This window comes from Cherax quadricarinatus, chromosome 78 (genome assembly GCF_038502225.1).
Source record: "Cherax quadricarinatus isolate ZL_2023a chromosome 78, ASM3850222v1, whole genome shotgun sequence".
NCBI classification, from domain to species: Eukaryota; Metazoa; Arthropoda; class Malacostraca; order Decapoda; family Parastacidae; genus Cherax; species Cherax quadricarinatus.
The window spans coordinates 8,955,964-8,972,431 of record NC_091369.1 but is presented as its reverse complement, the minus strand read 5'-3'; the positions used below and the strand labels follow the sequence as shown (position 1 = coordinate 8,972,431).

Below are 16,468 nucleotides of genomic sequence, written 5' to 3'. Positions count from 1 at the left end.
CACCTTAACATACACTTGAAACACGAGCCTCTCCCCCACACACCTTAACATACACTTGAAACACGAGCCTCTCCCCCCACACACCTTAACATACACTTGAAACACGAGCCTCTCCCCCACACACCTTAACATACACTTGAAACACGAGCCTCTCCCCCTACACACATCCCATTCACCCGTATTTGTTTTAAGCTCGTGTAGACCAAGAGTATGCATCAACAGGTGGGAAGCGTGGGTTGTGAGGCAGTGTGGTGGTCGGGGTGGCACATGCGTGGTGGCTGGTATCTGGGGGCAAGCCGTGGGTGGCACCGCTAGTGGAGAACACACCAGCTAGGGGAAGGTTGTTGCTCTGGCCGCCACACGGGCGGGACACCCACCCACCCCTCAACCCTGGTTGTGCCATCTCCGGGCTTCCTTCCCTACCTGACTCTTCATAGACTGGTCACCATCTGGAGAAGACCCACCCAAAAAAAGCGAGCAATTCCTAAAGGTTATAATTACAAACGTAATGTTGAAAGAGGTGGAGGGGTAAGCCAGTAGAAGGTCTTGGTCAGATAGCCAAAAGCTCCAGCTGCGGGTCACCATATGAATAAGACCCGCGTCAGGAAACACTTGTCCTGTTACCTGACAAATCTTACTTGACCTAAGACCCACCCGATGAATCAACCACATCGTAACATAAAAAAAAAACAGGAGAAACTTATTTGACGACGTTTCGGTCCGACTTGATCATTAACTAGTCACATTAGATAATGGTCCAAGTCTGACCAAAACGTCGTCATAAGCCGGTTATATGTGTATAACATCGTACATACATGACCCTTCAATGGGTCATATGACATCGAACGAATACATCAAGAGTTCCTTTTACATCAATACAAACCTCATTACCTTCCACCTAGTAGTAGTAGTAGTAGTAGTAGTAGTAGTAGTAGTAGTAGTAGTAGTAGTAGTAGTAGTAGTAGTAGTAGTAGCAGCAGTATAAGTAGTAGCAGCAGCAGCAGTAGTAGTCGCTAACTACAGACCCAACAAAATACAAAAAAAAAAAAATCCTAATCACACTATAATATGGATATTCATGAAATTTAGAACATGGATGTTGATATACTCACGGATCCCAGGCAGGAATGTTGTCTTCCTGGGCTTCCTCATGTATCACTTCCACTCCCGCTTTCCTGACAAATAAAACACAATTACCTATGTTTATGACGAGTTTCTAGTTACTAGGCGCTTATTAGTAGTTTCTAGTCACTAGGCTTAATTACTAGGCACTTATTAGTAGTTTCTAGTCACTAGGCTTAATTACTAGGCACTTATTAGTAGTTTCTAGTCACTAGGCTTAATTACTAGGCGCTTATTAGTAGTTTCTAGTCACTAGGCTTAATTACTAGGCGCTTATTAGTAGTTTCTAGTCACTAGGCTTAATTACTAGGCGCTTATTAGTAGTTTCTAGTCACTAGGCTTAATTACTAGGCGCTTATTAGTAGTTTCTAGTCACTAGGCTTAATTACTAGGCGCTTATTAGTTTCTAGTCACTAGGCTTAATTACTAGGCGCTTATTAGTAGTTTCTAGTCACTAGGCTTAATTACTAGGCGCTTATTAGTAGTTTCTAGTCACTAGGCTTAATTACTAGGCGCTTATTAGTAGTTTCTAGTCACTAGGCTTAATTACTAGGCGCTTATTAGTAGTCAAGAGCAATTTCTATTCACCACTCTTTCACCTTTATTTTTTTGTATTAAAAAAGTATTATTATTTTCAAAAAGCGGGCTAAACTCGTATGGGTAATTTCGCCAATAATTTTCGATATTCCATCACTTTACAAATATATTCTAGGGGTGTGTGTTTCAGCTCTTCCTGTCACGAAGGTGTCTTCAACACACCGGTTACAATATCAGCTTCACTTCCTCGGATCAAATCTCATATCCCTGTTGTAGCTCCATATCTGTTGCACCAAAAATTATATATATTTAATTATTCGATGATCCTCGTATTTTCTCCGGAGTTGCATTACCCCTACGATTTAGCGCTCCCCCGTGAATACAATATTTTTTTCCAACCCATGATATACGTGTTGGTGCTTACAATGTTGTTCTTGCTTCCGCCACTGGTGTTGTAACACTACAACACTGCCGGTCTTGCCTCCACCACTGGTGTAACACTGCTGTTCTTGCCTCCACCACTGGTGTTGTAACACTGCTGTTCTTGCCTCCACCACTGGTGTTGTAACACTGCTGTTCTTGCCTCCACCACTGGTGTTGTAACACTGCTGTTCTTGCCTCCACCACTGGTGTTGTAACACTGCTGGCAGGAAGGGAAGGGGCGAGGTTTCTTCTCACTGATGCTGGTTGTCACTTGGTCTTAACGACTATCGACAACTCGTTCAAGCTGCGTGTTGCCTGTTCACTAATCAAGAATACTTTAATACCTAAAATACTGAAGACTAAGGTAAGCTCTCAGAGTATGTATACTGATACATACTTCTCAGTGTATATAACATTACACCAGCGATTGTATATACAACTTTGCACGCTTGCTGGAAGTCCAAGCCCCTCGCCCACAAAACCTCCTTTAGCCCCTCTTTCCAACCCTTTCGAGGACGACCCCTACCCCTCCTTCCTTCCCCTATAGATTTATATGCTTTCCATGTCATTCTACTTTGATCCATTCTCTCTAAATGACCAAACCACCTCAACAACCCCTCTTCTGCCCTCTGACTAATGCTTTTATTAACTCCACACCTTCTCCTAATTTCCACACCCCAATTTTTGATAATTTTAAACCCCAACATTGCCCAACAGACTTTCCCCAAACCCTGCAACTTTCCTCGGGCTTTTACCACCAAGCTTCAATCCATATAAGATTTTGGGCACATTTTTCTACATTCCTTCTTTGCCTCCTAATAATTTTTTTGATCAATCCTCAATGCACCATCCCCTTTTTCCCTCATCAATTTAATTCTCATCCTTTTAAACCATCCGACGACACTCAACTCCCAAGTTTTAAAAACATTCTTCATACCCCTCCTCCCAATTTGATACCCAGTTTTTCTTTATTAAATATTTGATAAATATATATATATATATATATATATATATATATATAAAATATATATATATATATATATATATATATATATATAAAAAATTTTTTTTTTTTATTATCACACTGGCGTTTCCCACCAAGGCGGGGGTTTGAAAAGAAAAACTTTAATCATTCACCCCATCACGTCTTGCCAGAAGGGGTGCTTTAACTACATTTTTTAAACTGCAACTTAACACCCCTCCCGGGCAGGACCTACCCCATCCCCGGGACTCAAGTCCGGCCTGCCGGTTTTCTGAACCCTTCATAAATGTTATTTTGCTCACCCCCAACAGCACGTCGTTTTAAAAAACCATTGTCTCCATTCCCCCTATCAAACACGCTCACGCCCCCCTTGGAAGTCCCCCCTCGCACACAAACCCTCCTTTCCCCCCTCCCCCCAAACCTTTTCCTGGGCCCCCTCCCCCGCCCCCTTTCCACTCAGACGAAAACCCGGTCATTCTGTTTGCCCATTCCCCCAATGTCCAACCACCTCAACAACCCTTCCCCACCCTCGGGAAAAATTTTGGGGAATCCCCACCTCCTCCTAATTTCCCAAACTACAATTTCCCTCTGATTATATTCACCCCAAAATTGCCTCAGACGCATCTCCACTGCCCCCAGCCTTCCCTCCCAACATTCATCACCCATGCTTCACCCCCAAATAAGGTGTTGGTAAACTATCTCTCACTTTTCCCTCTTCCCTCCAAGGACAAAGTTTTGTCTCCACAGACTCCAAATGACCACTCCCCTTTTCCCCATCAATTCATATTCACCCTCACCCTTCATAGACCCACCCCTGACGTCCATCCCAAAATCTGAATCATTCACCTCCCCCATACTCTCCCTCCAATCTGATATCCAATTTTTCATCACCAATATTTTGTATCCTAAAACCTTACTCTTCCCTGTTTTCATTTTTAATTTTTTTCTGCACACCCTCCCAAAATTCATCCCCCAATCTCTGCAACTTCTCTTCAGAATCTCCAAGGACAGTGTTATGAAAAGAGCAACTGGAAACCCCCACTTTATGTGTGTTTCTTTATCTTTAACCCACCCCTCTTCCCAAGACCCTCCCATTTCTTTTTTAAACCCCATCTATAAATATATTAAAAAACGGGGTTTAACACCCTTTGTCAAGGCCTACTTTAGGGGAAATAATTCCTTTTTTCCCATGTCTCTAACTTGACCTCACATCCTCAAAAACTTTACTGCTTTTAAACCACTCCTCACCTACAGCAACATCTGCCACATTGCCCCCCATCCACCCTGTCATACGCCCTTTTTCCCAAACCATAAAAGCCCCGACCCCTTTTGCCTTATCAAATACTGTTCACTTATTTACCAAACACCTGGGCCACACCCCCCACCTTTCCCCAAACCCCTTTTTTCATCTGCTATCTATTCTCTCTTACTTTTTAAATTTTTCCAAAATAACCTACCATACCTTTACCAGGTATACCAAAGACTTATCCCCATAATTTTGCACCCCTTTGTTTTGCCCTTTTTAAAAAGGGAAATAGCGCTCTCTGCCAATCCCAGGTACCTTACCCTTCCATAAATTTTTTAAATAATTGCACCAAACCACTCCCAAAAATATATCCCCACCTGCTTTTAACATTTCCCATCTTTATCCCATCAAACCTTTCCTTACCCCCCTTTTATTTTCCACGCCCAGTTTCCCCCCCCCTCACAACTGCCTTCCTCACCCTACAAGATGTTATTTCCCCCTTTCCCCATGAAATCCGCCCTATTTCCAAAAAAATTTAAAAATTCCAAAATATTCCTCCATCTTTTACTCTAACTCCCTTTAATAACTCTCCTCTCCTATTTTTTTAAAAAAATCCATTTGTTCTCTAGGCTTCCTTTTCTTGTTAATCCACTCCAAAACTCTTTTTTATTTTCAACAAAATTTGTTGATAACATCCACCCACTCTCCATTTGCCTCTTTTTTATTGCTTTACCACCCTTAACCCCCCTTTTTTTCCAAAACCTTCCTCCTGTACTTCACTTTTAAAACTTTTTCTAACTTTTTCCCTTACTACTCTTTCATCTTTCCACCAATCACCTCTTTCCCCCCCACCCATTTGTCCCAAACTTCTTGAACACTCTAAAATCATTTTAAACCACCCATACCTCTTCGCCCCATTGCCTATGCTCCATTAGCCCATCTATCCTCCAAACTGTTTATATCTTTCCCCAACGCCTCCTCTTTTGTTTAAAACCTTACCCTCTCTTCCCCAATGCTTCTACTCCTTTTATCCCCCTCTACCTTTATCTAGTGAGCTACAATAGAAAGGGCTGATATATCTGTTCTAAAACATGTCATCCTGAAGTCTACTAAAGTCTTTTATCTACCAATACATAATCCCAAAAAATACTGCATTTGCCCCACATTTAAACTTTTATATTATTTATCCCTTTTTCTTAAAATATGTATTACCTATAACTAAACCCTTTCTATACAAAGTTCAATCAAAGGGCTCCCATTATCATTTACATGGCACCCCAAACTTACCTACCACACCCTCTCTAAAAGTTTCTCCTACTTTAGCATTCAGGCCCCCTACCAAAATTACTCTCTCACTTGGTTCAAAGGCCCCTATACATTCATTTAACATCCCCCAAAATCTTCTCTCTCTGCATTCCTCTTTTCCGGGGCATACACGCTATTATGACCACTTCCGCACCCAAACCCTTACTTTAACCCACATAATTTTGCATTTACACATTCATATTCTCTTTCTCCTTCCATAACTGATCCTTCAACATTACTGCTACCCTTCCTTTGCTCTAACTCTCTCAGATACTCCAGTTTTAACCCATTTTTTTCCCCCACTGAAACCCCCCCCCCTTCAGCTTTGTTTCGCTTGGGCCGGGACATCCAATTTTTTTCATTCATAACATCAAATCATCTTTTTTTGTCCCCCGCACTACATCCACGCAAAAACACCCCATTTTTAAAAATTTTTTTTCTTCTTTTTAGAAAATGTCTAAAAAGGGGTTTTTTGCCCATTGCTCCCCATTTTAGTCGCCTATACACACGCATGGCTTAGGGGGAAAAGATTCTTTCCACTCCCCATGAAAAATAGAAGAAAAAAAGAAGAAAAGAGCTATTTAAAAAAAGGAAAAAACCCTAGTTTATGTTTAATATGCATTTTGGTGTCTGAATGAAAAGTTAAGAGGAGAGAAGAATTTATTAGCGTTTTATGAAAAGAAAAAACCCAAATCCTACCATTAATTCCCTTTAGCCAACAAATATTTTTAGTTAAGTTTAAAAATTAAATACCAAAAATGAAATTTTTTTTTTCGTTGGGTTTCTATTGTTTTTTTGGGAAATTATTGCATACACAAATTTTCGTTTCTCTTTTCGTTAGAAGAGGTGAATTTAAACCCAAATAAAAATTTTTATTTTTCGGAAAATTATACATACGTTCTGTCTTGCCTCAGAGAATTTCCTTTTCTATCTGTTACTATCTTGCAACATTGCTAACTGTTGACGACGCACGAGAGTGCAAATGATCAAGAGCAAAACACTTCCCTATGTGGCTTGTTCTATTATATTTTGTATATATATATATATATATATATATATATAAATATATATATATATATAATATATATATATATATAATATATATATATATTTTGTGTGTGTGTGTGTGTGTGTGTGTGTATCACCTGTTGTACCACCAGTTTAGGTTGGGGGGGCGAGTCCGAGCCCCCGGCCCCGCCCTTTACTGATCCATAGGTCACTCCCTGAGCCGGAGCATCATACCCCTGCTTAAAGCATGTATGGATCCGCCTACTACATCGCCTTCCCCAAAATATTCCATTACTGACTATCGGGGGAAGAAATACTTCCAACATCCCGTGATTCATCGGCTTTAGCTTCCAACTGTGTCCCCTTTTTGTGTCCAACCTAACATCCTGTCTTTTTCCACCTTGTCAATTCCTCTCAGTATTTTGTTTTCGTTATCATGTCCCCCCATTTTCCTGGGCCCCCGTGTCGTCGTTGATTTCCCCAACCCTCCTGGGACATACCCTTAGCTCTGGGACTGTCTTGTGCAAACCTTGCATTTCTTTAGTTTTTTACGGGTTGGCTAGGTGTGGGGTTTCCAAAATGGGGCCGATACCCAATATGGGCCTAAAACTTTTTAAATGTTTGTTTTTGGTTTTTTGTTTTTGTTGTTGTGGGGTGGGTGTGTGGTTTTGTGGTTGTTTTTTTGTTTTTTTTTTTTTTTTTTTTTTTTTTTTTTTTTTTTGTGTGTGTGTGTGTGTGTGTGTGTGGTTAGTTTATTTGGGTTTTTGGGGTTTTTTTGGGTGTTTCTAAACAAATTTTAAAGTGAAAAGTTTTTTTGTTTTGTTTTTTTTGGGTTTTTTTGGTTTTTTTTTTTTTTTGTTTTGGTGGTGAAAGCTAATTAAAGTTTTAATGCCCCCTTTTTCGTGTGTTGGTCTTTTAAGGCCCACCTGGGGGAAATACTTTAATTTTTTTGGGGGGTTTTCAAACCCCCAAATTTTTTTAAAATCCCTCTTTTGGTGGTTTAAGGTTGGGGTTTGGGGGGCCCTTTAATGCTCTTTTGGGAAATAAATGTGGGGGTGGTTTAATCCCCTTCTTTTGGGGGGTTTTTAATGCCCCTGTGTAGTCCCCTCTTTTTAAATGACCCTGGGGAGAGGCTTTAAGCCCTCGTGTGTTGGTGGTTTTGTTTGGGGGGTGGTTTTGTTTGGGGGGTTTTGTTGTGTTGGTTTTTTGTGTGTTTGGTGGGTTTTGTTGGGGGTGGTTTTTGGGTTGGGGGTTTTGGTTTTTGGTTGTGTTGGTAGGTTTTGTTTCGTGTTATGGTGGTTTTGGGTTTGTTTTTGGTGTTGTTTTTGTTGGTGGTTTTGGGTGTGTGTTGGTGGTTTTGTTTGTGTGTTGGTAGGCTTTTGCCCCTTGTTTTGGGTTTAATACCCCGTGTGTTGGTATTTTGCCCTTGTTTGGAGGTTTAATCCTCGTTTGGTAGGCTTTAATACCCTCTTTTGGTAGGCTTTAATGCCCCTCGTGTTTTGGGTAGGTTTTAAATGACCTCTGTTTGGTGGGTTTTTAATGCCCCTCGTGTTTGGTAGGTTTTAAAGCCCCTCGTGTGTTGGGGGTTTTAATGACCTCGTGTTTGGTAGGTTTTAATGACCTCGGTGTTGGTAGGCTTTAAGCCCCTGTGTTTGGTGGGTTTTAAGCCCTCGTGTTTGGTAGGTTTAATGACCCTGTGTTTGGTAGTTTTGACCCTTTTTAGGCTTTTGACCTCGGTTTTTGGGGGCTTAATGACCCTCGGGGTAGGCTTTAAAAAATTTGTGTTGGGTGGGTTTAAAGACCCTTTTTTTGGGTAGGCTTTAAGCCCCTCGTGTGTTGGTAGGCAATACCCTCGTTTTTAAGGAAATGCCCCTCGGGTTGGTGGGGCTTTAATGCCCCTCTGTTTGGTAGGCTTTAATGACCCTGTGTTTTGGGTAGGTTTTAATGACCCTCTGTTTGGGGGTTTAATAACCCTCGTGTGTTGGTAGGCTTTAATGACCCTCATGTGTTGGTAGGCTTTAATGACCCTCATGTGTTGGTAGGCTTTAATGACCCTCATGTGTTGGTAGGCTTTAATGACCCTCATGTGTTGGTAGGCTTTAATGACCCTCGTGTGTTGGTAGGCTTTAATGACCCTCGTGTGTTGGTAGGCTTTAATGACCCTCGTGTTATGGTAGGCTTTAATGACCCTCGTGTGTTGGTAGGCTTTAATGACCCTCGTGTGTTGGTAGGCTTTAATGACCCTCGTGTGTTGGTAGGCTTTAATGACCCTCATGTGTTGGTAGGCTTTAATGACCCTCATGTGTTGGTAGGCCTTTAAGCCCAGTCAACCAAATAATTATTATTAATTATCTGAAGGAAAATCTTAAGGTTATGAGCTGGATATATTGTATTATGGTATCTTAACGGTAGTCGATACCACTGATTAAACAACCATTGTTGTACCGGGTATCAGTAGTTAGACAACCCCTGCTTAGGTTAATTTATGTCAGATTGATCAAGAAACAGGACAAATACCTCCTGTCGTGAGTGTTAGTCACATGACCTGTACCTGGAACTGTGTCACATGGCCTGTACCTGGAACTGTGTCACATGGCCTGTACCTGGAACTGTGTCACATGGCCTGTACCTGGAACTGTGTCACATGGCCTGTATCTGGAACTGTGTCACATGACCAGTACCTGGAACTGTTAGTCACATGACCGAGGTCTTTCCCTTGACTTACCAGTCCACGCAATGAAAAAAATGGGAACATACCACCATTTATTGTTGCTATGTTGTATAGGCTGCTTAAAGGACTTTACAGCTTACTGACTACACAAAGGGTCATCGAGGCTGCGTGTTCTCACCCTGATACATTACCCGAGGCACGGTTAGTCAACAAACCGGACAAGTGTCTCCCTCCCTCTCTCTCTCCCTCTCTCTCTCCCTCTCTCTCTCTCTCTCTCTCTCTCTCTCTCTCTCTCTCTCTCTCTCTCTCTCTCTCTCTCTCTCTCCACACCCCTTCACCCACATATCCATCACAAATGTGAAAATAATCCCCTTCCTTTTTTCCCTCCCCGATCTTTCCTCAACGTCAGTCTTCACCATCTGCGCCAACAACAACTGCAACGTAAAGACCAGCTGAACCAGTTTGGAACCTGTAGTAAACCTTGAATAAACCGAACACGCTGTATCCAGGTATACAGCCAGGATGTATTAAGGGTACAAGCATATAAGCAGCGTACAACCGGCATACAAACAGCGTATATCCCGGATACTAGCATACAGCTTGATGTGACCAGTATACAACTAACATATATCCAGGATACGAGCATATAATGAATATATAACGGGGATACGAGCATACAACGAGCATATATCCAGGATACGGGCATACAACGACCATATATACAGGATACGGGCATACAACGACCATATATCCAGGATACGAGCATACAACGAGCATATATCCAGGATAGGGGCATACAACGAGCATATATCCAGGATACGGGCATTCAACGAGCATATATCCAGGATACGGGCATTCAACGAGCATATATCCAGGATACGGGCATACAACGACCATATATCCAGGATACGGGCATACAACGACCATATATCCAGGATACGGGCATACAACGAGCATATATCCAGGATACGGGCATACAACGACCATATATCCAGGATACGGGCATACAACGACCATATATACAGGATACGGGCATACAACGAGCATATATCCAGGATACGGGCATACAACGAGCATATATCCAGGATACGGGCATTCAACGACCATATATCCAGGATACGGGCATACAACGACCATATATCAAGGATACGGGCATACAACGACCATATATACAGGATACGGGCATACAACGAGCATATATCCAGGATACGGGCATACAACGAGCATATATCCAGGATACGGGCATTCAACGACCATACAAACTTACAAAAGGAATATAAGCATCAAAGAAGGACCATACAAGTAGCATACAACGAGGATACAAGTATACAACCAGTAGCATATACAACCGTGTATATCACGCTCCTCATACACGGTATGTTTAGTTATTTCATTATATTTAGTGTAGTTCCCTCGAGGTAGGTTCCTTGAGGCTGGTGAGGGGCTCTTGATCTACGGAATTGGATCAATGCTCCGGTTCCCTGATTAAACCTCGATGCCTTCCACCCCTCCCCCCCACACACGCGCTGTATAATCCCTACGGGTTTAGCGTTTCCCTATGATTATAATATTTAGTGTATTTTGTCTGTATTTCCATATTTAATCTGGAGTCTGATTCCCATTTTCCTTATCACTGTAGTAGGACTAACTCTCCCTTTTTTTCGAATTTGTCCCCAAAATATTCGTTGTCATCTAGTAAGTTTACTTAGGTACAAGTACACATAAATAGTTATACAAATTATACATACGCAGAACAACCACTGTGAAAAATTAGTGAACTTGCAAGTGCTTTCGTAATTTCTCACATTATTAAGGACCTTTACAGTTCCTTGATTATGTGAGAATTCACGAAACGCTTGAAGTTCACTAATTTTTCCCAGTGGTTGTTATGTACATTGTAATATCACCTGTTTACTGTCATCTTATTGCATGGTAACATACTATGTGTAAGTTACGTGTCAATTACATTTATTTTAGTCTAGATTTCCTAAGTCTTATCTCCATCAATATTTACTCAATTTCTCGTTATTACGTTATAAGGAACTAAAATCCATATAGAAATATTTTTATTATCAAAATTTCAAAATAGTCTTCTATTTTTTTTAACTTGGTAGATTGAAAGTGATTCGGTCTAGCGCACTCAGCTCACACACTGAGGTCCGTGGCTCGATCCCCGTTTCCTGACACCTGCTGTTCCTGTTCACTTAGCAGTAAGTAGGTACCTGGTTGTTAGCCGACCGGTGTGGGACGCATCCTGGGGGACAAAATTTACTTATGTTACCCGAAATGCTCTGTATAACCAGGAACTTTCTATATAGTATGTCACTGATGTCAGCTATGGTCTGTATAAGTTGTATCATGTACTTGTAGAAATAAAGATTATTATTATTATTATTATTATTATTATTATTATTATTATTATTATTATTATTATTATTGTTATTAGCAGGAAATAGGTATCTGGGTGTTAGTATACTATCGTGGGTGTCCCGTGGCCTGGTCGACAACGCTCTCACCTCACACACTACGTGTCAGTGGTTCAATCCCCGGCCGGGTAGAAACATTGGGCGTGCTTCCTTAAACCTGCTGTCCCTGTTCACCTAGCAAGCAAGTAGGTACCTGGGTGTTAGTCGACTGGTGTGGGCCGCATCCTGGGGGATAAGAGTGAAGGACCACAATGGAAATAACACAGACAGTCCTCGATGACGCACTGACTTTCTTGGATTATCCTGAGTGGCTAACCCTCTGGGGTTAAAAATCCGAGCAAAATCTTAATTCTCTTATCCTAGGCAGGGCGATACTTATGGGCATATTTCATAGCACTTTGTTGCCCCTAATTACCTAACAGGGTAACCTCACAATTAGTCGACTGTTGTGGGTGGCATCCTGGGGAGGAGTAAATTTATTTAGGTACGGGTAAACATAGGTATAATTATAATATGAGAATTACCTAAGATAATCCCCAAAAATCAGACGAAGTGTGTTGTGATATCACTAGAAATGTGATACAAGACACTAGCTTAAAAATAATGGTATTGGTGTTTTATTCGTCAGGAAAGAGGACAAGTGTCCTGATCCGGGTCTTAAAATACAATGTTGAAATGATCAGCTGGTCCACTATACACATTTTTTTTTTTTATTCGCCGGTATTCTCCCGGCCCGGGTCTTTTCCAAGTAGTGGTGACCCGGCCTTGGCTCCCTATCTGGGGAGTGTCTCGAGACTTAAGTCTCCCATGGGAGGAGGTACAAGTACCTCCTCATCTTTGGGACCAAGTGTCAGCTGGTCCACTATACATACGTTTAAAACTCCATATGTATGAAGCAAACCATTTTATTATTTACTGTTGTATTCTGATATGATAATACTATTAAGAGTTCTATATAAGGGTCTAAATCCTATCTACTACACCACGAGGGTCTGCACGTAACCTTTTCACCACCAGTCAAAAATGTTTTAATACCCTAAAATAGGAATTAAATTCTCAACATTTTTAAGCTGAGAGAAATACACTTTTCAGAGTATATATATTCTTTATGTTAGGTTAGGTCAGGTTCGTCAACAAAGAGGTTAAGTATTCCCTGACGCAAGTCTTAGTCATGTGATGACCCACAGCTGGAGCTTTTGGTCATTTGTCCGAGGCCTTCCGCTGGCTTACTAGTCAACCCCTATAAAAGAATAATAATTCAGTACAGAAATGACTGGCTGTATTAAGCACGTACAACAACATTTACAGCTGACCTGACTCAAGCCAGACGCACGTTTTCTATGAAACTAGTTTTGAGAGAGATATATTCCCGGTCTACTCCTCTCATTAGCCATATATGAAGCCAGTCTTGCTCACTCAATAGTCCTCCCTAACATTTAAGTCAACACGTGAGCTATAAGCATTAAAAAACGTAAATTTCTTCGTCTCACCTCCGCCATTTTTGGGCCAAGAACCTGGAACAAGTGGGAGATAATGAGGTAACTGATCCACCTGGAGGGTATATACACAGATAACCCGCTTATGACAACGTTTCGGTCTGACTTGTAAATGGTCTAAGTTGGACTGAAACAGTTTCTCCTAGTTAGTGCGGCTTATGTATTGTTCCAGTGTTGTGTTTTTTGTTTTTCTACCTGGAGGGTGTTCCGGGGGTCAGCGCCCCCGTGGCTGTCTACCTGGAGGGTGTTCCGGGGGTCAGCGCCCCCGTGGCTGTCTACCTGGAGGGTGTTCCGGGGGTCAGCACCCCCGTGGCTGTCTACCTGGAGGGTGTTCCGGGGGTCAGCGCCCCCGTGGCTGTCTACCTGGAGGGTGTTCCGGGGGTCAGCGCCCCAGTGGCCCTGTGTACCTGGAGGGTGTTCTGGGGGGTCAACGCCCCCCGCGGCCCGGTCCTTGACCAGGCCTCCCGGTGCATCAGGACCTGACCAATTTAATGTAGTTTCTGCTTAACTAGATATCACTGTAACAGTACTCGCCTGTATGTGGTTACAGGGGCTTCCTCCTGTCAGGCACTGTCTGACCCTGACGGGTTTTGCCCTTTACCCACAATAATAATAATAATAATAATTTACTTTTCTGTTCTCATCTCTCCAATAAATGTGTCTGAAATGTGTTTAAAATAAATGATGCATGCAGATGTTTAACACATGCAGATGTTTAACACATGCAGATGTTTAACACATGCAGATGTTCAACACATGCAGATGTTCAACACATGCAGATGTTCAACACATGCAGATGTTTAACACATGCAGATGTTTAACACATGCAGATGTTCAACACATGCAGATGTTCAACACATGCAGATGTTCAACACATGCAGATGTTTAACACATGCAGATGTTTAACACATGCAGATGTTTAACACATGCAGATGTTTAACACATGCAGATGTTTAACACATGCAGATGTTCAACACATGCAGATGTTCAACACATGCAGATGTTCAACACATGCAGATGTTTAACACATGCAGATGTTCAACACATGCAGATGTTCAACACATGCAGATGTTCAACACATGCAGATGTTTAACACATGCAGATGTTTAACACATGCAGATGTTTAACACATGCAGATGTTTAACACATGCAGATGTTTAACACATGCAGATGTTCAACACATGCAGATGTTCAACACATGCAGATGTTTAACACATGCAGATGTTTAACACATGCAGATGTTTAACACATGCAGATGTTCAACACATGCAGATGTTCAACACATGCAGATGTTCAACACATGCAGATGTTTAATATGTTGAAGAGAGACAGATGTTCAACTGGTGTTATGACATGTTTAAAATTTGTTGACTGAATTTATGAAGAACAAATGTCCGTTGTTCCTACATTTCCAACACCTGTTCTCACACTTCCAACAGTTGTTTCCTATATTTCCAACAGCTGTTCCTACATTTCCAACAGCTGTTTGATACATTTCCAACAGTTGTTCCATTTCCAACAGCTGTTCCCATATTTCCAACAGCTGTTCCCACATTTCCAACAACTGTTCTATTTCCAACAGCTGTTCCATTTCCAACAGCTGTTTCCACATTTCCAACAGCTGTTCTATTTCCAACAGCTGTTCTATTTCCAACAGCTGTTCCATTTCCAACAGCTGTTCTATTTCCAACAGCTGTTCCATTTCCAACAGCTGTTCTATTTCCAACAGCTGTTCCATTTCCAACAGCTGTTCCATTTCCAACAGCTGTTCCCACATTTCCAACAGCGTTTCCCCGACTTAAAAACATGTCCTGCATATCAAACTTGTATAAAACATGCTCCATACGTGTCTCAATTATGTGATAAATATTTACTGACATCAAACAACATTTCCAAGTACATCTGTAAGATCTCTAGGACATGCGTGTCACACACATGTCAACCCCATGTGCAAACAAAAATTCCCATGTCCAGCGAATGTCATTTTATAAGCAATTGGATTTGTACCCATTTCCAGCAGGCGTTTCCTAAGCCTGACACATGTCCAATATAGCTGAATGATCAGACAGATCCCAACACATTTCCTAAGAGGCTTCCCATGTCCCGGAGATGATTCCCCATATCCCAGAGATGATTTCCCATGTCCCAGAGGTGCTGCCCATGTCCCAGAGTTGCTGTCCACATCCCACATGTCCCCAGAGGTGCTGCCCATGTCACCCACATGTCTCCAGAGGTGTTCCCACATGTCCCCAGAGATAATGCCAATGTCACCCACATGTCCCCAGAGGTGCTGCCATGTCAACCACATGTCCACTATCTCTCGCACAGGTGGGTTACAGGTGCCAGCCTCGAACTCTGGCGCCCAGGTCATGGATGAGGACGATAAGAACTTCCTCGAGTACCTTCTCAGGGGTGAGTACAGGCGTTACACAGGTGTTATATGAGTTAAAAGATGTTTTTCATGTGTTGTGCAGGTGATACGTGTGTTAAAAGGTGTTTTGCAGGTGTTGGGCAGGAGTTACATGTGCTAAAAGGTTTTGCAGGGGTTGTGCAGGTGTTGCATGTGTTGAAAGGTGTTCCACAGGTGTTGACAACCCGCACGATTTTAAGTAGATGTCTTTGCTTTTGTCCGTACATAACTAGACTGTTATATTAATTGTAGCAACTGTAGTAACTGTTACATTAACTGTAACAACTGTAGTAGCTGTTACATTAACTGTAACAACTGTAGTAACTGTTATATTAACTGTAGCAACTGTAGTAACTGTTATATTAACTGTAGCAACTGTAGTAACTGTTATATTAACTGTAGCAACTGTAGTAACTGTTACATTAACTGTAACAACTGTAGTAGCTGTTACATTAACTGTAACAACTGTAGTAACTGTTACATTAACTGTAACAACTGTAGTAACTGTTACATTAATTGTAGTAACTGTTATATTAACTGTAGTAACTGTTACATTAACTGTAGTAACTGTTACATTAACTGTAGTAACTGTTACATTAACTGTAGTAACTGTTACATTAACTGTAACAACTGTAGTAAATGTTACATTAACTGTAACAACTGTAGTAACTGTTACATTAATTGTAGTAACTGTTATATTAACTGTAGTAACTGTTACATTAACTGTAGTAACTGTTACATTAACTGTAGTAACTGTTACATTAACTGTAACAACTAAACTTTAACCCCACCTTCCCTCTCTCTCTCTCATATATATACATCATGGGAATTTCAACGAGGCT

General features: G+C 41.4%; 1 protein-coding gene across 1 annotated transcript in view; it reads right to left on the bottom strand.

The window, feature by feature from the left end:
- Nucleotides 1–1,309, bottom strand: part of Tsp26A (Tetraspanin 26A) — a 257,157-nt gene extending 255,848 nt beyond the window's left edge. Inside the window, exon 1 of the mRNA XM_070101677.1 lies at nt 1,113–1,309. The gene's annotated coding sequence lies outside the window, so the exon portion shown is untranslated. The remainder of the gene's footprint in view (nt 1–1,112) is intronic.
- Nucleotides 1,310–16,468: the final 15,159 nt, after the last annotated feature.